The 23025-nt window shown below is 43.2% G+C and overlaps 1 protein-coding gene and 1 long non-coding RNA gene across 5 annotated transcripts in view; one reads left to right on the forward strand and one right to left on the reverse strand.

Moving 5' to 3' along the window:
* Positions 1–2115, reverse strand: part of AGTPBP1 (ATP/GTP binding carboxypeptidase 1) — a 170777-nt gene extending 168662 nt beyond the window's left edge. Inside the window, exon 1 of one of the 4 annotated variants that reach the window (XR_010945100.1) lies at positions 1940–2115. The gene's annotated coding sequence lies outside the window, so the exon portion shown is untranslated. Of the gene's footprint in view, positions 1–1755; positions 1817–1939 lie in introns of those variants that run through there. The other 3 variants (XM_067744765.1, XM_067744768.1, XM_067744767.1) reach the window with 3 other exon arrangements.
* LOC137227996 (uncharacterized) lies at positions 1288–21457 on the forward strand. Its single transcript, XR_010945101.1, has 3 exons — positions 1288–1762; positions 11044–11211; positions 17019–21457. It is a non-coding gene; the product is annotated as an uncharacterized lncRNA (long non-coding RNA).
* The last annotated feature ends 1568 nt before the right edge of the window (positions 21458–23025 follow it).

The following is a 23025-nucleotide window of genomic DNA, read 5'->3' on the forward strand; positions in this document are numbered from 1 at the left end:
AAATGAACCTAGGGCTTCCCTGGTGTCACAGTGGTTAAGAATCCGCCACAACTACTGAAGCCCGCGCCTAGAGCCCGTGCTCTGCAACAAGAGAAGCCACCGCAATGAGAAGCCCTCGCACCGCAAGGAAGAGTAGCCTCCGCTCACCGCAACTAGAGAAAGCCCTCGCACAGCAACAAAGACCCAGTGCAGCCAAAAATAAAATAAATAAATTTTTTAAAAAATGAACCTATAACTTCACTGTAGAAATTAATTCAAGCAAAGTGGAATGGGAAACAGAACAAGTCATGTTACAACTCATCCTTAAGGATGAGAAATAAGGAGTGGATAAGGCACTGCTAACTATCTCACAGTAATTACATAAGAAAATGCTTACAGATCTTTCAGGGTTTTGTTTGATTTTAACATTTGGCACACGTTTTAAAATATGTACCATATAAAGTGCCTTAAATAAACTACTACTTTTTTGGCCTGCTGAACTGAAAACATTCCACAATACAATTACAAAAACCACTTTCTGGTTTTCTCAGGGAAAAAAAAAGACAATTTAGAGAACGAATTCAGAGGTTAACAAAGAAAGAGATAACCTGATTTACATAAAGATTCCAACACGGGGGCTTCCCTGGTGGCGCAGTGGCTGAGAGTCCACCTGCCGATGCAGGGGACACGGGTTCGTGCCCCAGTCCGGGAAGATCCCACATGCCGCGGAGCGGCTGGGCCCGTGAGCCATGGCCGCTGAGCCTGTGCGTCCGGAGCCCGTGCTCCGCAGCAGGAGAGGCCACAACAGTGAGAGGCCCGCGTACCGAAAAAAAAAAGATTCCAACAAGAACATAAATGGTAAGTGAAAATGAGTGATCCAGAAGACTATTAAAGTCCCTTCTACCTACAAACTGTCGTACATCATAAACACTGCTACAATTTTGAATACCTGAAAAAAAAACCACACAGAATTAATATTGCCAAAGAAAATTTCGACTCAGTCTTACAACATATTAGGTCATCGGCAGTGCTAGACCTGCAAGCACTTGAGGAAGCTATCTTAAAATGAGAAATGGGCTTTAAGTTATCAACATTCACAACGATGTGTAAAACTCTATTCTGTGATGAGTAAATGCCCAGGAAAGGAAACGAACCAATTCAAAACTGCACTGGTACTTTAAAAGGCTTAAAGGCACAGGAGGGAAACAACCATTGAGCCCAGCAAGCCTTTGCATTGGGTTGCAGGAGTCCCTGAACACTTGCATGAAGAACCCGCAACTCAGGAAGGAAGGCTGGAGGGAAACTCTGCACTGTCATCTAGGGCGATCTGATTCAGGTTCAAATCAAACCCACAGGGCGCCAAGTTGTAAGCAGAGAACACACTTCAGGCCAAGCTACCCACTGAGAGGGAGCAAGCCCAGCCACCGCCGACGTCACACCACAGCCCACTCTGAAGCCCGGCGCACCTAGGGGCTGGGAGCTGGGGCGGCTGGGGAGGCGGGGTGCGCGCCCGGCCCCTGCCCGCCGCCCCTCGGCTCCGCTCCGCGCTGTACCGCAGCCACCCGCGCGGTCACCGCCGAGAGAAAGGGAGAGCAGGGCAGGGGGCCGTCTCTGCCCGGAGACCGCGCCGGGCACCCTCCGCGGGGACTGGAGCAGGGACGACCGAGCCTCCATGGGTGGGGGCGGGGCGTTTTCCAGAAACCGGCCAAAGGCCCCACCCATCAGGGGTTCCCCTCAAGACCCGGTCCACCCCCCGAAAGACACGGGTTACACAACCTGACAGGTAAGGGGCGGAGGGATCGCAGGACGCAGACCGGGGCGGGCCCGGGGTCGCTCCTCTCCGGCCTCCCCAGCCCCCAGGATGCCGCGGATGAGAAGATAGGAGGGGTGGAGGGCGGGCGGGCTAACCGCAGCCGAGGGGCTGCCGGCCCGGTCGCGCTGACGGCGGCAGGGCGCTCACCGGCTCAGGATGGGGCGCTGGCAGGGACTGGGTAAAGGTGCAGCACCCGGCTCAGCGTCGGCAGCGCGGGACGATGCTCTCCGGGGGCCCGGCGGATGCCTCACCGCCCGCCGCCGGGTGTTTTCATACAAACCCCGGTGGCAGAAGAGGAGGCGGCGGCGGACCCTGCCCGCATCCCGGGCAACGTCAGCGCGGCGCCCCGCCCACCGCACTCCTCGGCCAGCCGGCTCGCGCGCGCCGGGCGGGAGGGAGGGCGGGGCACGCGTGCGCGCGGGCCGGGCCGGGCGCGCGCCGTGGGGGAGGGCGGGGCGCGCGCAGGCAGGAGCGGGGTTGGGGAGTGCGCGTGGAGAAGGAGGGAGCGCGCGCAGGGGGGAGGGCGGGGCGCACGCGCCGTTGTTTGGGGGCGGGAAGGCCGGGCTCAGAGTCTGGAGAAGGGCTTGTGCGCGATGACGGCTGTGGTCCCCTACAGCTGTCGGCCTACCCAACCAAATGGTTCTTTGGGCGGCTGCCTATGTCCCGCAGGTCACCTTCCTGTAAGCTCCCAGTTAGAGACAACACCTTTTCCCAGAACTAAGCCGGAGCCCACGCCCCCCCTCTTAGGAGGCTTTCAGCAGCACAGGACCAGCACCATGCCACCCCGGTACCTCCGACCCACGTGGTACCGGGGTGGCACTGGACCCTGGGGACCGCGGTAAAAAGCCTTTTCCTCACCTCAAGGAGAGTCCATAATAAGAAGGTGAAGACAAGCAGCTATCACAGCTGGGCTCCCAGAACACAACGAAATTCCGCTTTGTGGCCCTGCCTCAGTAAATCAGATACCTAGTGCTGCAGCGAACAAAATAGCATGCTAATTTATTTCTTGCTTTTTTTTGTAATGTGCGTACATATAGTCACAAAAATGGTAATGCTAAATGGGCCACTGAAGGCAGAGACGGAATGTTTTATCTGAGCCAAAGTAATGTGTCAGAAAGGTAAAATACTGATACACCCCCTTCTGTTTTGACTGCATGTAAACGCACTATAAATATATTCTTAATGAATACTGCCATTTACTTTTTTTCAAGAGCATGGATCATGTTTGCTGCTGTTTATAGTAGCTGTTAAGGAATGTAAAATTATTACAACCAGTTAGGGAAATAAATTGAGAGCTGTGAGGTTTTAGTTTTGTTTTCTTATCATCAAGTTTAAAAGAAATTAAGCAGGTGTGAAGGTCATTCAAAAGGTAACCTGAGGTGCAGCACGTGTGGTGTGCTTTCTGCAGTTTGCCCTTGGCAGATATCTTTACTCCAATAAACAAGAGACTGCCATTTTACAAATGCCACAGTTTCCTTGACTGTGAGCACCAAAAGGCAGGGTACAGTATTTTAAATAATTTTAAAACAACTACCACCCCAAACCACCCAGGCTGAAAAGCACTATCTGAGAACACCTAATTATCTAAATATTTAACAATTTACAGAAATTAAATGTAGGTAATATACATGAAACTTTATTCAAAGAGCATCTTCCTAAATGAATTAATCTGCAATGTAGAAATATAGATAAAAATGTGAATGTGTGTTTTTGCACAATTTGCATTCAACTTTAACAAACCATTGTTAGTGTGGTTCAATAAGCATTGTTAGTGTGGTTCAATGGTCCGGACACAGACCCAGTAGATTAACCTACACAACTAAGTAAAATGCAGAACCAATCCCTGTTGTTCCCTCAGCTTTGTCAGCACATCCTCTTATGATACATAAAAATCATTGTAAATAATTGTATGATGTAGACCAGAGTCTGACCATACAATGATATTCATTTAACTGGGATTCTTCAAATCAGTCTAGCCCATACCTTGTAAGTATTCAATAAATGTTAGATTATTTTAACTTTGGACTAGACTGGGAGAGAAAGGTGAGCGTTGTAGCCCAACTATCTCTTTCTCCTCTTTTGGTGATTTCCTTACCTCCATACCTTTATTAGAGAAATATACAAAATGCCACAAACTTTATCACGAAACTTTATAGCCATAAGGTTTAGAATAATAGTGGTCCTCTCAAAGTCTACAGTCATTTCCATCTGGAACTATAAATGTTAGAGGCACAAGCTCAATCATGAAATTTCTGATACATATCCAATCTTCTGGAGCTGTAACAATCATCAATTTATTGAGCACCTCCTATGTGCCGGACACAATCCTCCGAAATCTTCTGAGGAGTTAAACAAATGATAATGCTCAACAAAATACCTAACAGCTGTTATGTGTCAAACTAAAAGGTTTCCCATAAAAAAACAGAGCAGAAGTGCAGCAAGAACAACCTGAGCTGAACCTAAACAAACATGACAAGGCTGGGAAGCAACCCCCAGCATTTCACACAATGGTGTGGTTCTGGGGGCAAAACCCTTTTACAGTGGCAAATGGTTTCCAGTAGTCAGGTGGTAGATCAAATGATATATGATTCAGGGTCAGAAAAACTGAGTTTAACGATCCATTATCTGTAAACCAGTATGCTCTCACTTTCTTCATTTGTGAAATGAACTTAAATATTCCTGCCAAATCTAACATTTGAAAATTTGACATACCCTTTGATCCACTTAATGAAAGTTATCCTAAGGAAATAACCAGGGAAGTGGCAGAGATTTAGCTAAAAGAATGATTATCCCAGAGTGGTATTATAAACCATCTTAAGTGTTCAAGAGAAGGCTCCTGGATAAACATATTATTGTACATCCATGCAGTAGATGACTAGGAAGCCATTAAAAATGATGTGGTAGGGCTTCCCTGGTGGCGCAGTGGTTGAGGGTCCGTCCGCCTGCCGATGCAGGGGACACGGGTTCGTGCCCCGGTCCGGGAAGATCCCACATGCCGCGGAGCGGCTGGGCCCGCGAGCCATGGCCGCTGGGCCTGCGCGTCCGGAGCCTGTGCTCCGCAACGGGAGAGGCCACAACAGTGAGAGGCCCGCGTACCGCAAAAAAAATGATGTTGTAGAGAAGGAGTTTTGAACCTGGGACCCAAAAGGTTTCATTCATGAACAGCTGTGGATTTACCTTGAGGCTAATGGAGTGAGCAGTGAAGAGAGCTCTCATAGCCCCCCACTTGTGCAGGCGCCTGTGAGTGCTGAATTGCTGAGAGTTAAAGAATTTTCTAGGCATGAAGGGGAAGCCAAGTTGCAATCAAGAAGGATATCTACGTAGCACTTCTGGTAAATTCCTAAACAGATCTCATTTAAAAAACACCTGAGGGGGCTTCCGGGGCTTCCCGGGTGGCGCAGTGGTTGAGGGTTTGCCTGCCGATGCAGGGGACACAGGTTCGTGCCCCGGTCCGGGAAGATCCCACATGCCGCGGAGCGGCTGGGCCTGTGAGCCATGGCCGCTGAGCCTGTGCGTCCCCAGCCTGTGCTCCGAAACGGCAGAGGCCACAACAGTAAGAGGCCCGCGTACTGCAAAAAAAAAATAAAATAAAATAAAAAACACCTGAATCTCCAAGCCTCCAGCAAGATATTGTAATTTCTCATTCTAAATAAATACATTTATATATAATTTTGTGTTTTTCCTTTTAGAGGGCTCCCCACAGTGTGAGAAGGAGGGAATTTCCCATCATTTTCATGTCAGTTTCTCAATCCTACAATCTAGACAAGTGTTTTGTTTTGTTTTGTTCTTAATAACCAAAATAATAAATTTTTAACAGAAATCACAAACACTAAAAGTACTCTTTATTTCTATGTAATAAAACTGTTTAGCATTTCCAAACGACTAATAATTAACTGATTTGAAAACATTAAAGAAATAGTTTCATACAAGCTAATCATTAATTAGATTGAAATTTAGAAATGGGGAGTCAAAATTAAATTCACTTTCTCATATTTAAGAAATTCTTCAGTGTCTGATATATTGTTAAATGAGAAAAGCAAGTTGTTGAACTGTATGGATTGTACGAAGAAATTTGTATTTTTTAAAAATCAATACTACAGAAATTATTATGCATTTATAGTTTCATAAATAGGGTTCTAGAAGGGAAAATACCATTCTACTTACAAGAATTACTTGGGGCCAGGTTGGGATAGGCACTGCCATTTTATAAATTTTGCATTGTTTAAATGTTTTAAAAGTAAGCATGCAACATAAGAAAAAATAAAGTTGAAAACAAAAAAATAAAATAGGGTCTTCAAAATCATATAAACTTCAAATCCCATAAATCCTGGATCCTCCTCTATTTATTAACTGATAAATTTTAATTGTGTAGTTGCATAGTTGCTTCTTTTGGGGCTTAGGGAGTATAGCTTTCATTAGATTCTTAAAGAGGTCCAATTACAAAAGGATTAAGATCATGGTTTAAGAGGAATACACTTAATGACACATAAACATATTCATGATACATTGTTTTGTAAGTTAGCAGATTACCTGCAACATGATTCCATTTTTATAAAAACATATGTCTTTATATGTATAAAAACAAGACTGGAACATTAAAGTTTTAACAACAGTTATCACTTGATAATGGAATTATAGATCATTTAAAAATTATTCTTTTTATTTCTCAATGGTTATTAAACTTTCTGCAATAAAAATATGATATTTTGGGCTTCCCTGGTGGTGCAGTGGTTGAGAGCCTGCCTGCCGATGCAGGGGACACAGGTTCGTGCCCCGGTCCGGGAAGATCCCACATGCCGCGGAGCGGCTAGGACCATGAGCCATGGCCATTGAGCCTGCACGTCCGGAGCCTGTGCTCCACAACGGAAGAGGCCACAACAGTGAGAGGCCCGCGTTCCACAAAACAAAACAAAACAAACAAACAAACAAACAGATATGAGATTTTAACAAAAAGATTACATTATTTAAGTTATCATAACTAATTTTGAAAGTTGTTGAGCAGATTAGAAGTTATAGTATATGTAGGCTTCCCTGGTGGTGCAGTGGTTAAGAATCCGCCTGCGAATGCAGGGGACATGGGTTCGAGCCCTGGTCGGGTGAGATCCCACATGCAGCAGAGCAACTAAGCCCGTGCACCACAACTACTGAGCCCACGTGCCTAGAACTCATGCTCCGCAACAAGAGAAGCCACCGCAATGAGAAGTTTGTGCACTGCAACAAAGAGTAAGCCCTGCTCGCCGCAACTAGAGAAAGCCCGCATGCAGCAATGAAGACCCAGTGCAGCCAAAAATAAATTTTTTAAAAAAAGGTATAGTATATGTAAAAGCAGGTTGTAAATCATAAGGTCCCTACAAAGGTTAATTATTGTTTTCCTGGCTTTAAAGTAGCCACGGAACATGGGCACCAATAGACTGCATTAGCCTGAAACCAAAGGCAACCATTGGGAAGTCTCATTTATACATTACTCTCTTCTATCACAATCGACTTTGTGGACAACACCTTTTAAAACAAGGGTTAATGCAAATATGAAAGATTTGGATTTTTTTTTTTAACTACAAAGAGAAGTCATGCAGAATTATCTTCAGCTTCAAAATAAGAAATAATTTTTTATGAATTACTGAAGAAACATTATTTCCTATTTTTAGATATGTGAAATTTGGGCATACCTTTATACTCTTAGGGCTAGACCGGACTTTGATTCCTCTCATCACAATGAGATGGAAATTCCAGGACAATAATCAAATTTTTTGTTCTCTATCTGTATCAGTCCCCAGGTTCAAGATCCAGATCTTGGAGAGAGCACAGCAGTGACTCACAGAGATGATGGTAAAGTCTCTGTGGTACTGTGCTGGCAGAACTTGCTGGAAATCTGTCCTTTGGAACTTACTAGAACTCCATCATCTAGGATGCTGGGGAAAGCTATTCATGGGGAGGCATCCCACCGAGACACTCCACTATGAAACTGCCTGAAGGGGTGCCAGCTGCTGGCTACTGGTGCCATGCATTGGAGAAGTCACCGATAGGGACTTAATGTTGGTCTTCACTGTTTGCAGGTTAGGCACTCAGAAGTAGCGTCAGCTAAGTCAGCCTTAGTAAGCATGAGCCACGTTGCTGAGCCCATGCATAGCCTCTATCCCAAGCACTGCAGCCACTTTGCTCAGGGGTCCACTGAGCAAACACTGCGGTGGCTGGGGAAAGTGACTGACACCTCAGAGAGCATCATTTCGTCCATCTGGCAATTAAGCTTCCCTGCAGTAGATGCCCTTAGGTGGGCTTCCATGTGGAGCACAAATATTTTCACGGTTTGTGCCCATTCAGAGAGGTCCATCCACATAACCTCCTTTGCAAACTTCCTTGTCACCAATCTCTCAATCCCATTTCTTTCAAGTCCCTAACTCACCAGCCCAACAATTGGCAACTGCCCAAGAAGCAGCGTAGATCCATACCTATTGATCAAAATTCTGCCCATTGGAAGGATTTTCCTTCACTGTTGTCCTTCAGGGTCACCCCTGTGTGAGCTGTAATGCTGCAGCCGTCTACTTTTGTATGGTGCCAGCATGTTTACAGACCCATCAGTAAACCAAGTTTGATTTTTTTCTTCCTCAGACAGCTGGTCATATATACAGTGTCCCCCAAAATATCTAGGTATTATCTGTAGTGCTTTCAGTCTTCCTTCTAGGTGGGAATCTTTGATTTGCCAAAGGACTCTAGACCTGTGATTCCTCCCTGAGAAACTGAGACTTAATGAGCTTTAATTCTGGGACACTGGTAAAAATACTTTTACTACTTCCTTTTGCATTGTTTAAAATTCAAAGTGACAGGCTTATGCCTTAACTATTTAGAAACAAATGCATGTCAAAAAAGTAAGAAAACAGGATTCATAAATAAGAGGAATTTTAACCAAAGGATTAGTGGATATTGCTCAAAAAGACATGAAAATATCAAACAGGGAAAGACTCAGTGGCTCTGGCCTGCATTGCTTATGAACAATGGTCACGATATGCTAGTATATTGTTCTATAAGAAATGAAAAATTGCTACTTGGCTAGAGCCAGCCATTTCAGGCTCCATTTGGGGATTTTTCCAAGAATCTTCCACAACACAGAACAGCATAGAAGGAATGCTTTATTTTTCTGGAAATTCATTTCTCTTGATCCCTGTAGAAGGCAGAATCATGCCCCCTCCCCAAAGATACCCACATCCTAATCCCCAGAACCTATGAATATATTACTTTACATGGCAAAGAGACTTTTCAGATTTTATTAAATCAAGAACCTTAAGATAGGAAGATTATTCTGGATTATCTGGATTATTCTGAATTATCTGGGCCCAATCTAATCACATGAGACCTTAAAAGCAGAGAGTCTTTCCTGGCTGTGGTCAGAGGAAGATGTGACTATAGAGGACAGATCAGACAGGTGCAACACTGCTGGCTTTGAAGGTGGAGAGAGGAGGCCATAAGCCAAGAAGTGTAGTGGCCTCCAGAAGCTGAAAAAGGAAAGGAAAGGGAATCTCCCCAGACTCTAGAAAGGAATGCATGCCTGTCAAAATTTTAATTTTAGCCCAGTAAGACCTCTATTGGACTTCTAATCTATAGAACTGTAATATAATTAATGTGTGTTATTCTAAGTCACTGTGATTATGGTAATTTGTTACAGCAGCAATAGAAAACTAATACCACCTCCATGTTGATTATCCATAAGTAATGGGAACTACTCTGTCTACTTCTTAAACACACATAACCTACTCAATTCTAAATGTGATTATGCTGGGGTTTTTTTCTTTTGAACTTTCCAGACAGAAAATGTAGATATGTTTCTTACTTCTGAATTGGAGGAAGTCTCATTATTATGCAATTATCATCTTACCAATCCCCAACCTTCACCCCCAAAGTCAGGATAGTTTATTCTCTAAATGAAGGTATTCTTACAGTAACCTGCATACACTGGGACTTAATTCATGTTTGCTGATGATTATGACAATAGTAATGACCATAGATGAGAAGCTTTCTCTAGCCATAAAGGAAAATAATGCATAAAAACAAAACAACAACGAAAGACTTTTCAAGAATATTTTAATAGAAGGAAAATGTTTGAGCTCTAATTCCATATATAAACCAAACATCTTCTCTTTAAATTAGCTGTTACACTTTACACATATGCTTGCATAGGCTCAGAGTGTCTCTGATAAACAAGGAACTGATAACAGTGGTTGCCTCTGGGGAGAACTGGTAGACTGTGGCAGAGAGACTTACGTTTATTGAACACCATATTATGCTTTTAGATTATACTGTAGGCATGTAGTATCTAGTAAAATAACTAATTGATTTTCTTTTAAATTGAAGCTTTTACATTACCTTTTACTTAGAATTTTATATAGAGAAAAGGCCTTTCATGTAGAGATCAACCTGTACCCAGGTATTACAGATACAGAAACTGTGATGAGAACCAGTCAAATGTCATTACATTGCAAACTCAAACTTTAGAACCTCCTCTTTAAAAAAAAAGTCATGTGGAAGGAAAAAAAAGTCATGTGTATGTGGATGAACATGTGTGTTTGTATAAATGGCTAGACTATACACCAGAAGTAATAGTGACCGTCTTTGGGTGGTGGATAAAGTGATTTCCATTTTCTTCTTTTTGCTTTTCTAATTTTCTAAAAATTTTAAGGGACATCAGGTCACTTTTGTAATTAGAAGAAGAACCATTTTAATAGACAGAAACATCCCATGACTTGAGCTCAGCTCACCTGACGGACTACATTTTCCAGTTTCCTTGTAGCAAAGAGAAAGTTTCCCAGTTGCTCCATGTAAGAGAGAGCTATCAGAGAGGAAAGTGTACTGACCACCCTGATCGAAATCTCAGAAGGGCAGTTCCTCACTGATGTGTCTAGTCTTCAACATGGGAAGTCAAGATATTTGAATTTTCAGTCGGTGCATCGCAACTTTATCAGTTAATAGGAAGCTGATTGAAGTTAACTAAACTCACAAGTGGCCGAATTACACCCAGAAAAATAAACTGTTAACTGTAATAAGGGATGTGCTTTTCTGGCAAACAAAATCTCTGGCCTACTATTTTTGAAAGTTTTTTTTAGCGGTGTTATGCTTTCTCCAAGCAACTGTTTTGTTTTGGGTTGTGTGTGTGTGTGTGTGTGTGTGTGACCAATATGTAAAACAGAGAAAATGAAGCTGCTCCTGTTGAAGACAGAGGAAAGGGCTGCTCAGCCTGGTGTGATCTTCTCCTCTTTCCCCAGATGTCCTCCAGAACAGTTCCTTAGAAGCCCCAGGACTTGAAGGAATACCATCTGACACCAATTCATCTACTGGTACCAAATAAATAAGCAGAAGGTTACTTAGCTGAGCATAGACCTGAAGGAAGGAGACTTGGAGGAATACTCCATCCAGGTTCTGGGAAATGTCTGGTGAGTTTTCCCAATTCCATACAACACAGGCCTCTCTGAGGGATAGGAATGTACATTTTCCTGACAGGCTCTCTTTGCTTCTAGCAGTGCTGGACAGTGGTGGACTGGTAAACCAACTCTCTGAAAACTAAACAAAACTAGCAAACAAAAATCCATGTTCTATAGCAACTGCCAATTTCTATGGTATAAACATTCCCACTGTGGCTGACTTCAAGGGACCAACAGAATTTACCTGAATATTTAACAATCAATTCTGTGAAACCCGTACTGCCAACTCCAGTGGAACACTGCTGTATGTGTGCTCCATGCAAAACACAGTTTAGGAGGCTATAGCTTTCTTTGCTAATATTCCTTGTCTTGATGATTTATGTAGGTCAGCTATATAAAATTTAGAGGTTTCCTGAATCTCTAACAGTCACACACCTACAAACCATCTCTGGATTGCTTCTGCCAAAGGTAAATCTACTTGTCATGTGTTCATTCTTTCTGGATTTATTCAGAGGGCAACGAAATTCTGAAAGTTTCACTACTTATTGACAGCAGTGATTCTGACAAACTGTAGCCACCTCTTTGGCCTGGTGATGATTTCATACCTTACAGGCCTTTTCCTCCCTTATGAATCATGCTTCTGTTTATTCCTGGAAGTGAAATGGACAATTTTTAATAAATGCTGTGTTCATACAGCCACAGAAGAATTGGACCTGAACAAATAATTGAGTTAGTCTCTCTTACTAGTTATTATCCATATGTTCTGGTTTCTTACTGAGGGCGTGCATGACCAGTTCTGCTTTCCAGGATAAGGTCGCTCCTGATTTAGTTTCTTGCAGATTACCATCTTGCACAGAACCATAAACGCTGTAAAATATTTCTGTTCACCTCCTAGGCAATGTTACCTAGTGTTGACTGAAAAAAAAATAAAAGCACAACCTAAAAGTTGAGAGTTATGTTTTATTCGACGGACATTCGACTTAAACCTGGGAGACAGGACTCTCAGATCTCTCTGATGGACTGCTCTGAAGAGGCAAGGGGGGATGCCAGGATGTATAGGAGCTTTTGTAACAAAGACCAGGTAGTGGGAACATCAAAAGATTACTGTTAATTAAAGAAAACCAGATATCTCAAGTTAAGGAATTTAGTGCTTTTCTATGTATAGGAAGATGCAAGGGTCTGGGCTCAATGAAATCATTCCTTTGATATGCACCTCAGCTATCTGGGGTCAGTGTTCTGCTTTTCTCCATCCTGAATCACCTCAGGGCGCACAGTTGGGGGTGACTGCAGTGGCTCAGGGCTTGGCAGTGGGCAGCCTGTTTGTCTCCATCCTGTGTTCCTGCAGGGCTCACAGTCAGGGGGGCTGTAATGTGATGGCTTGACTGCTGCAACATCCTTTGTTTACTGATATGGCAGGGAACATTTGTCATTCACACTAACCTGAGTGGCTGATGTGAAATAAAGAAAACTTAAAATAAATGCCTACCCCAAATATTTCCGACTACAGGTTCATCAATTTCCCTGAAATTCTCAGTCTGGGAGTCATTCCTTTGAGGCAAATTCTAATTCTCCAAAGGAACTTAGAGCTATGAAATATTTAATTTAGGAAGGAGATGCCTTAGCAGTTAGAAATATAATTTTTAGATATTTATGAGTTTAATGAAAAGAACATAGGCCACGAAAGACAGATTACCATGAAGGAATGGGAGAAAGGTTCAGAGCTTGGAAGAATGCTATGTGTGGGCTCTGGGCAGAGCAAAACACAATGAGCTTTGAAAGTGAGTAGAAGTCCACAGTGATGGGAGGTGAATGACAGACTATAATTCTGTGACTTTTCTTGTCCTCTCTTGCTGGCTTTGATTCTAGCACATACATGATTCTGGAAAACAAAATGCAGTATTCCCTTTTCTAATGGAAGTACCTTCAGTTCCCGTGGCATTGCAACTGAAATTGAAAAGTGGATAAGAACACTATGAAGATGTACCAGCCGGTACAGAGCTCTTCCCTCTATGAATTAGCAGCAATCATGAGTATTAGTTAACAGAGTATGCCTGGAAGGCCCCCAGAGTGTAATGGGATCAGGTATCACTAATGACTACCGGAAGATGAAAGCAGACAGTAGCTAAAGGAGGAATTTGAGCTGAGGCAGGCAGCCTGAAGCAACTGGAAAGCCAAGTCATTACCTGTGCAAAATCAATCCTTCTGTTCAGTTTTTGGGAGACTCCCCTATTGCCAAGAAGGGTTTAATTCAATTAGCGAAGAGCTGTGGGGAAAAGGCTTGTGCAACCTTGAGCCTGGCTGGATATCTTTAGCTCTAAAGCAAAGTTATTTTGGGAGATCATCATAATTCGCTTGCTTCAGCACTAAACGCATCCAGGATACGCTCCCTGAAACTCAAAGGAATGCTCTGTCTCACATCCTGTGTTTCTGCATGTAGCTTTCCTTGAACTTTACTACTGCTCCCTACACCCATCTCTCCCCGGCTTCCCACCGTAAGCTCCCTTCTCCCTAAATTGGATAAGAGCATTGTGAAAGGACCTTAAGTTGCGGAAGAGGAGCCGTCTCTAAATGGAGCTATGAGGAGAAACTCCAATTCACTGTGTGCCCTTGGGTAAGCCATGCCACCTCTCTGGGCCTTGGTTCCCTCTTTTCTAAAACTGAAGTTCTGGAAAGCACACGAACTGCAGGGCTGAACTAAACAATCTCTAAGGTATTATTCCAAACAAGTGTGCCAGCTAACATAAATGTGGCCGGAACAGCTTACGGGCAAGCTGACAGTCATCTGCTTGCCCCTGTCTAGCCACACTAGCATGCAGAGGTATTGAACCCCTTGGCCTTTAGGACAGCTGGAGCCCCTGAGTCTGCCACTTACAGATGCAAACCTCCCAGTCCCTTTTGGTATGCAGTATATATATAGATTTCTATGGAAAACACTAGAAAACATTAAGATTCCTTTCAGAGCTAACATTCTGTGAATCTGTAAATGTGGCATTTGCATTTCCCAGAGGGAGAGCTTCCAAAACCCTCAGGAAATATGCCTGGGAGGCCATGAAAAAGATCAGATGAGGGTTTTCTTTGGAGTGTCTCAAAAAGACAGGAAAGATGCTCACAGCAAAGCTAGAGAATTTGCCGGTAGTTGTAAGAAGGGTTGGCCTTTGGAGACACATCAATATTTTTGCACCTGATTAATAATAACAATAATAATTAAAAGGCGGTCCTTCATTCAGATCTGGTATAAGGTATATGCTCGGTAAAAGATGAATGAATACATGACCTTTACTAAGAAGCCACAAGGTACATACTAGGATTATACCTGTAATCCCATAGCTCCCTTGGTTAGTCTCAAGCTTGCCAGATACGTATATCTGTTGCCTCTACTAGACTCTGAGGGCCCCTTAAGCAAGGACAATTTGTCTTACAGCACTTAGCAAAGTACTTTGGATATGGTATATACTCAATGCAAATTTGCTGAGTTTAATTTAATTTAGAGATACCAGCTTCAAGAAATTCCTGCTTTCAAAATATTTGCACTACATGGGGGGAACAAAGCTAATCAACTTCAATAATTATACACATTACAAAATTAATTATGCTTATTAATATGGAAATAATTCTAAGAATGCTTCTTAATATAAAACAGTAGAAACAATTCAGTTTTACCTTCATTAAATGCGCTTTCATTTTTATCTTTCATTGCTCTCCCCTGTGGCCTAAAATTAACCTGTTTTTCCTATTTGATGGGGGAGTTCTACTCTCCTTTTCAAAACCACAGTTTTCCCCTTGCTCTCTGCATGGGTAGCTCTGTCCAGCCTTTGGGTCTCAGCTGGGTTTCACTTTGATATCTCCTGGGCAGAGACTGAGATTAGGACTTAGGAAGGAATTCCTTAGAGAGAGAGTGGAGAAGAATGAGACAAGGAAGGAGGAAAATCCAATAAAGGACCCACTTATTGACTGGGTACGGTTATGGACTACGGGGGCTCCCTCCCCCTAGGAGCCCTCTGCTACATCATGTAGAATGTGCGTCAGAATTGTTCTCTAAAATGGTTGGAGTCTGGGGCCTTTATCCACCAACTTCTCTCCGTTTTTGGTTAACGGTTGCCCCTGGTGAATACTTCCAGTTTACCCTGTACCTGGCAGAGCAAGCTCCCAAAGAAATTCTGCCAAGAAAGCCCTGAGGCAGAATTAGTCGTGGGATGCTGTCCACAAGCAGGAGAACTGACCCCTACAGGTGCAGTGCAAATCGAATGCAGGTTAACACCCATGAGGCTTTGCTCATTAGGCTGCCACTAAAGCATTTTGCCTAACAATATTGATCAGCTTTAGTTTAATTATCAGGATATATCATTGTTTATCTTTGTTCATGAGCATCTAATGTTTGGGGGGCTTCTTTCTTCTGGAAACAGTACTGCAGTTTTCCTCTAGGAAAGCCACTTCTCTATTGACAGCTATTAGGCTTCAAAAGTAGAGTCCACTCCTCGTTCTAATAATGGCCAGGAAGCAGTGTGCTCCGCAGTCTAGTGGATGTGTCTCTTGCTTCAATAGTGTTTGGACAGAACAGACCCAGAGACGCCCCTTCTTCCAGCCCCCATCCACCCTCCAACCTATTTATCACTTGCAACCTTTGGACCAACCACTCAGCTCTCCTTGGTCTCGGGGACCAGCCAACATCATTTTCTGAGCTTAGCTCCTTAATGCCAATCAACGGTGAGCTCCCAGATTTGTCAAAATTATTCCACGGAGATAGAGGCTGTCATCAACCGCCCGGTCTGCGTGCATCTGCGGGCCTCCTACACCTACTGTTACCCGAAAAACTGGGTTTGCCTCTTGGTGGATGTCGAGTTAAAAGATACAACTGTGGAAGAACGTCACCCGCTGTATCAGTAAACAAAGGATGTTGCAGCCATCAATCCCTCAGCCACTGCAGCTGCCCCGACTGTGCATCTGATTCAGTATGGAGGCCCTAGACAGTTAAGGAATGATTTCAAAGAGCCCAGACTCTTGCATCTTCCCATACATAAAAAAGTAGTAAAGTAACCCAAGATGTCTGTTTTTTTTTTTAATTAACAGTAATCTTTTGATGTTCCAACTACCTGGGTTTTGTTGCAAAAACTCTTTTGTATCCTGGTTCCTCCCTTACCTCTTTGGAGCAGTCCCACAGAGCTATCTGGGAGGCTGTCTTCTGGTCTTAAGTCCTCAGAAAGTCTGCTGAAATTCTCAACTTTTAGATTGTGCCATTTTTTTCAGTTGACACAACCAAACCAAAGATCAAGAAAAGGAAGGATTTATTACTTGCAGCAAGTAAGGAGAACACTGGGGATCTTTCCCAGAGTAGTGTCTCCCTAAACAGTAAAATTGAGGAAGCTAAGGGTACATGCATTTTCATGAAGGGACTTGGGTGGTCAAAAGACTCCAAGCTTTAGTTGATGGAAGTCACAGGGGTCCAGAAAACGTTAACATCATCCTCCCTTAGGTTCCAGTTGATCTGGTGGTTAAGAGCTTCAGGTTAATCTTTACCATTGAAAGAGAACTGGGAGTTTTTACAACTGGTATATTATCTTTGCTATTGTTGCTTCTCTTACTTGACAATAGTCGTTTGTTTCTGCATTCTTTTGCTCTCTTAAGATCATTAATTACTGAAATCTGTTCAAGGGCTAGAATTGTGGCCAGGCTTAGATCACAAAATGGCTTAGGCCAGAAATGGCTTATTTATGTCAAGAAAGCCATGATTGGTTCTTTCTCTGGGGACCCCCTACCCTATCTGCTTATACTAACTCTCTCTGGGCTTCTATTTTGACCTTGGCTACGATGTGTCTCTGCAGGTCGTGGGCCACTTTTCCCACAAATTGGCAGAGGAGAATCCCAAGGGTGCTGAGTGCCTCTTGAAGATGCAACACCAGCAGTGGCCTCACCCTCTTCCAGGACCTGCAGAAGCCGTCCCAAGATGAGTGGGGTAAAACCCAGGCAGCTACGGAAGCCACCGTGCTCATGGAGAAAAACCTGACCCAGGCCCTTTTGGATCTACATGTGTTGGGTTCTGCCTTAGTAGACCCCCATCTCTGTGACTTCCTGGAGAGCCACTTCCTACAGGAGCAGGTGAAACTCATCGAGAAGATGGCAACTACCTGACTAACCTCCACAGGCTGGGGGCCCCGAGTCTGGGCTGGACGTGTATCTCTTCGAAAGGTTCACCCTCAAGCACGACTAGGAACCTCTGGAGCCCAGCAGCCTTTGAGGAGCCCCTCTGGTGTCAGGGCTTCTGCCTGAAGCCTCTCTCTCTGCAGCCACTAGGCTGCTTTTGAACCACCCTGGAGCCCTAACCCAAGCCCTGGACCAAATGGAAATAATAAAGCTTTTTGCAGCAAATAATAATAATAATAATAATAGTGGCTAGGAGGCTCCTGCTGAGCCAATCAGAGCATCATGTTCCCAATCAGCCAATGAGAAGCAATGAAATATATTCTAGGACTCTCAGTTGTAACACATTTGCTGCCCTGAGGCGAGAACTAGTTTAAGGACTGAGCCCACACACGAAAAGCAGAACCAGGGGTGTAAGAGAAATAGGTTTTGGTGACATTTCTTGAGGTCCTAGATAAAACTTCATAGATAGTGTCAACTGAAAAAATACACAATCTAAAATTTGAGAATTATGTTTTATTCCGTGGACAAAACTGAAGACTTAAGCCCAGGACACAGCATCTCATAGAGTCTCTGAGAGACTTCTCCGAAGAGGTAAAGGAGGAGCAAGGATACACAGGAGTTTTTGCAACAAAGACCAGGTAGTCAGAACATCAAAAGTTTACTGTTGGGGGACTTTCCTGGTGGTGCAGTGGTTAAGACTTCGCCTGCCAATGCAGGGGGTTCAGGTTTGATCCCTGGTCAGGGAGCTAAGATCCCACATGCCTCACAGCCAAAAAACCAAAACAAAAAAAAAACCCAAAAAACAGAAGCAATATCAAATTCAATAAAGACTTTAAAAATGGTCCACATCAAAATAAATAAATAAAAGATTACTGTTAATTAAAGAAAACCAGACATCTCAAGTTAAGGAATTTAGCGCTTTTCTGTGTATGGGAAGATGCAAGAGTCTGGGCTCACTGAAATCATTCCTTTGACATGAACCTCAGCGATCTGGCACCAGTATCCTGTGCTTTCTTTTCCTTTTTCTTTTTTTTTTTTTTTTTTTTGTTTTACTAATGGCCTACTTGAGTTGGTTGGGTTTTTTTTAAATTTTTATTTTATATTGGAGCATAGTTGATTAACAACGTTGTGTTATTTCAGGTGTACGGGTAAGCGATTCAGTTATACACGTATCTATTGTTTTTCAAACTCCCTGTGGTTTCTCATCCTGAGTCTCCTCAGGGTGCGCTGTCGGGTGGGGTGGGGGGATGGCGGCAGCGGCTGACTGCTAGATGCCATTCCATTCATATCCTGAGTTCCCTCAGGGCTCACCGTTGGGGCGGCTGTAATGTAATGGCTTGATAGCTGCAACATCCTTTGTTCACTGACACCGCAGGTGATATTTTTTTTTAAGTCGCAGTAGCAAGCCCAATTTCTGGATTTTTTTTTTTTTAATGAGCCAATAAATTCCCCTTTTTGCATGAGTCAGTTTGGGTTCAGCTTTTCTATCATTTGCAACTTAAAGGATCTTGTATTGTCTAACTCCCCCAGTAGACTGTACGTTCCATGCGGGCGGAGACCTTATCTGTCTCAGTCACCACTGTATAAGCTGATATTGGCACAGTGCCTGGCACATAGTAAGTGCTCAAAAATTATTTGTTGACTTAAATAATTTATTCAGCCCCAACTCTGATTAGTATAAATTACACTACCGAAGAAAATTATAGTGTTGAAAATAGTATGTAACTAAGGTAAGCTGTATTCATTCAGGTACTGGCAGGAAATTAGGTCCAGATATTTTAACTGAGGAGGCTTTAATGAAGGGATTATTTAAAGAGTCCCTTCATGAAAGGACCACGCAAGAGAAATTGGGGGCATCTAGAGCTTGCAACAGTGGGAATCCATTACCATGCCTAGGGCTGAAGGGGACAAAGGAAGGAAATACTGTCATTAAAGCTTAGGGAGAGCAGAACTAGGGAGGAAGGGCTGTGGTACAAGAGCTAGAACTGTGGAGGAAAGTTGCCACTGTCAAAACAACAGTGCCCCAGGAGGGAAGAAATGGTGGAATTAATACCCTGACCTCTACTTCCTCCTTGCAACCCTGGCAAAACCTAACCAGAAGTCAGTCTATAAAGGAGCCTGGGTGACACGATCCCTAGAGGCAGCCTCCAGGAACATGGAGAAAGGCAAGAGAATTGATCTGTATGGTCAAATGGAGAACAACTAGGACAAATATAAGAGAAGATTCTCTTGAGAGAATAAAGAAAATAGACCACAGAAAAGAGGAAGGAAGTCAAATATGACAGAAACCTTCAAATCAAGTGTCAGTACTGCTGCACTTCCTTCTTATGTTTTCTTCTCCTTGTAATAGGTATATATCCCTCTTCATTTTTCCCAGTTGACACTTATTACTGCCCTCATCTTCCTAACGTTGTCTTTATGTATGAGTATTTTTTATTGAAGTGTAATTGACATACAATATCATATTAGTTTCAAGTGTACATCATAGTGATTTGATATTTACATACATTTTGAAATGGTCAAATCGATGTCTGATTACCATCTGAGACCATACAAACTTAATACAGTGTTATTGAATATATTCCCTGTGCCGTACATTGCGTCTCTGTGATTTAATATTTTTATAAGTCAAAGTTTGTACCTCTTAATCCTTTTCATCTGTTTCGGCTGCCCCCCAACACCCTCCCATCTGGCAACCACTGAGCCAGATGTTTGTTCTCTATGAATCTGGTTTTGTATTGTTTGTTTTGTTTTTTGGATTCCACATATATGTGAAATCATATGGTAATTGTCTTTCTCTATCTGACTTATTTCACTAAGCATAATAAACTCCAGGTCCATCCACGTTCTTACAAATGGCAAGGTTTCTTTTCTTATGGCTGAATAATATTCTATTGTATATATACACCAATATCTTCTTTATCCTTTCATCTATCAACAGACAATTAGGTTTCTATATCTTGGCTATTGTAAATAATATTGCAAAGATATATGCATAGGGTTGCATATATCTTTTCAAGTTAGTGTTTTCCTTTCTTTATTATTTTTTCACTATTCAACTCATTCTATGAGGCTGGTATAATTTTGATACAAAACCAGGAAGGGAAAATATGAGAAAGGCAAATAACAGGCCAGTTTCACACATGAATACAGGTGCAGAGTATTCCTTAACAGAATATTAACAAAATAAATCGATCAATTTTAAAAAATAACAGTTTTACACTAAAAGCAAAAAAAAAAGTGATAATAGACAAATTAGATTACAATAAAATTTTAAAATTCTTCATCAAAGAAAATTATGGTTTTTTTGAATTTTATTTATTATTTTATACAGCAGGCCCTTATTAGTCATCCATTTTATACACATCAGTGTATACATGTCAATCCCAATCGCCCAATTCATCCCACCACCACCACCACCACCCCGCTGCTTTCCCCCCTTGGTGTCCATACGTTTGTTCTCTACACCTATGTCTCTATTTCTGCCCTGCAAACTGGTTCATCTGTACCATTTTTCTAGATTCCACATATATGCATTAATATACGATATTTGTTTTTCTCTTTCTGACTTAACTTCACTCTGTATGACAGTCTCTAGATCCCTCCACGTCTCAAAAAATTACCCAATTTCGTTCCTTTTTATGGCTGAGTAATACTCCATTGTATATATGTACCACATCTTCTTTATCCATTCGTCTGTCGATGGGCATTTAGGTTGCTTCCGTGACATGGCTATTGTAAACAGTGCTTCAATGAACGTTGGGGTGCATGTGTCTTTTTGAATTATGGTTTTCTCTGGGTATATGCCCAGTAGTGCGATTGCTGGATCATGTGGTAATTCTATATTTAGTTTTTTAAGGAACCTCCATACTGTTCTCCATAGTGGCTGTATCAATTTACATTCCTACCAACAGTGCAAGAGGGTTCCCTTTTCTCCACACCCTCTCCAGCATTTGTTGTTTGTAGATTTTCTGATGAAAGGTCTCAGAACAATAGTACAGTCATCCCTCGGTATCCCTGAGGGATTGGATTGGTTCCAGGAGTCCCCATGGATGCCAAAATCCACAGATACTTATATCCCTTATATAAAATGACGTAGTACAATGAATACATTTGGTCCTCCATAACCGCAGGGTTTGCATCTGCAGATTCAACTAACTGCAGTTGAATCCACGAATGCAAAACCTGTAGATACTAAGGGCCAACTGTACTAACGCTACCTCTGTCACAGGTTGGGTTTTCTGGAAGCAGATACTGAGATGGAGTTTAGGATACAACATGAGAAAGGAAGGGGGAGGAAACAGAATTGGTCAGAAGCCAGATCAATGTGACATGATGTGATCATGTGGGACTCGAGGGACATTGTTCCAGCTAATGATTAAGAACTCTCCAGACAATAGGGGCTTCTTAGACAATGGGTGAATTTCCAGGGTGTCCGGCCCCCTTCCGAGAAGGAGGGGAGATAACAAAATGTAAAAAAGGTGTCTGTCAAAGACCAATCAGGCAGCTGGGGACAAGTTCCCTCTCTGGTCCGAGCCTAAGCCGGGACCAATCAGCAGGAGAACACAACCAAATCTATAATTTACATACGGGGAAGTGGGAACCTATAAAACTGACATATTCGCGCCCAAAAGGGTTCCTTCTTCGACCTCCTGCGTGAGGACCAAGGAACCCCGGTGCACCGGCCTTCAATAAACCTCTTGCGTTTTGCATCGACTTCCGACTCTTGTTGTTTCCTGGGCGAGTCGAAACTCCTAGGAGACCGCGCAGGTCTAACATTTGGGGGCTCGTCCGGGATTCCACTCGCCCCGGACCACAAGAACATCGGGAGTTGGAGGTACCAGGTAAGCTCGAGCTTGATTGTCTGTTTGTCCCTTGTTCTTTGTGGGCCATTATCGGAGGAAAGCCGTAAGAATCGGCTTATTATGGAATCTGTATCGGACCTCTGGCTAGGCAGACGTGCTAATAGCCGGCGTCCATGAGCCCTAGGGGACGCCCTAGTGGCTCATCTGGAAGGAGAGGCAAACTCTGTCTCCCCTTCACTCGGTTTCGGCAGTTCCCTTGGTGATAACTGCCATCTGAAGAAGTTTCGGTTTTGAAGCGAGCTCGCGGTGGCCCATACGTATATGTGTTTCGTGGAGTTTTAACTGTTTCTGTATTGTGGTCTATTCTTCTTCTCTGACGGACGACAATGGGACAAACTATGACGACTCCTCTTTCCCTTACCCTAAGCTATTGGACCGAAGTTCGGGCCAGAGCCCATAATTTTTCGGTAGAGGTAAAGAAAGGAAAGTGGCAGACTTTGTGTGCCTCTGAATGGCCAACATTTCAGATAGGATGGCCCCCCGAAGGATCCTTTTTATTAGACAAGATTAAGCTGCTGAAGTCTAAAATATTTAATATAGATCCCCACGGACACCCAGACCAAGTACCATATGTCTTGGTCTGGGAAGATTTAATTCTCTCCCCACCTCCGTGGGTCCGGCCCTTTGTTTCCTCAACAGGTACGTCCGCGCATACATCAGCAGCATCGGAGATATTAGCCTTAAAGAAAAACCCCAACACGGAGAAGCTACCCGACGCCCCGGATCTACCGAAGGCGATTTATCCTGACCCGCAGTCCGATTTGCTGCTTTTGGATTCCCCACCCCCTTATCCTCCGGCCCCGAATCCCCTACCACCTAGAGG

This window comes from Pseudorca crassidens, chromosome 7 (genome assembly GCF_039906515.1).
Source record: "Pseudorca crassidens isolate mPseCra1 chromosome 7, mPseCra1.hap1, whole genome shotgun sequence".
NCBI classification, from domain to species: domain Eukaryota; kingdom Metazoa; phylum Chordata; class Mammalia; order Artiodactyla; family Delphinidae; genus Pseudorca; species Pseudorca crassidens.